The sequence below is a fragment of the Rhagoletis pomonella genome, unplaced genomic scaffold (assembly GCF_013731165.1).
Source record: "Rhagoletis pomonella isolate Grant_MI unplaced genomic scaffold, Rhpom_1.0 Rhpom_scaffold_00005, whole genome shotgun sequence".
Classification (NCBI taxonomy): Eukaryota; Metazoa; Arthropoda; class Insecta; order Diptera; family Tephritidae; genus Rhagoletis; species Rhagoletis pomonella.
In genome coordinates, this window is record NW_023458559.1 from 51,388,842 (window position 1) to 51,389,691 (window position 850).

Consider the following 850-nt stretch of genomic DNA (forward strand, 5'->3'; position numbering starts at 1 on the left):
GTGAAGATGAAGATGAAGATGAAGATGAAGATGAAGATGAAGATGAAGATGAAGATGAAGATGAAGATGAAGATGAAGATGAAGGAGAAGATGAAGATGAAGATGAAGATGAAGATGAAGATGAGGATGAAGATGAAGATGAAGATGAAGATGAAGATGAAGATGAAGATGAAGATGAAGATGAAGATGAAGATGAAGATGAAGATGAAGATGAAGATGAAGATGCAGATGAAGATGAAACACTCCACAACTTAACCCCCACACCGTAATTCACCACACTTCAACTCTCTCACCACACCTTAACTCACCACACCTCAACTCACCACACCTCAACTCACCACACCTTAACTCCACACACCTAAATTCACCACACCATAATTCACCACACCTCAACTCACCACACGTTAACCCCCCACACCTAAATCCACCACACCGTAATTCACCACACCTCAACTTTCTCACCACACCTTAACTCACCACACCTCAACTCACCACATCTTAACTCCCCACACCTAAATTCACCACACCTCAACTCACCACAGATAAATTCACCACACCCAAACTCACCGCACCTCTTAAGCCCACCACACCTGAATTCACAGCGCGGTAGCTCCCACATCTTCATCAATTCCACCACATCGCAAACCACCACACCCAATTTCCCCACATGACATGATATCACTTTATGTGGCATCAATGACATTGCTTTAATATTGATACTGAATTAAAGAAATCTGCTAAGCAGCAGTTTAGAAATCAGATTTACCAAGATTAAGATTCATGCAAGGAAGAAGGTAAAGTTGAATATGTAGAAGAAGAAAGGGATAAAGGCAAAGATTAGAATAAAAGT

At 41.2% G+C, this 850-nt stretch overlaps 1 protein-coding gene across 1 annotated transcript in view; it reads right to left on the bottom strand.

The window, feature by feature from the left end:
- Positions 1 to 850, bottom strand: part of LOC118740142 (cyclic AMP response element-binding protein A-like) — a 109,984-nt gene that overhangs the window by 3,901 nt on the left and 105,233 nt on the right. The window lies entirely within an intron of this gene.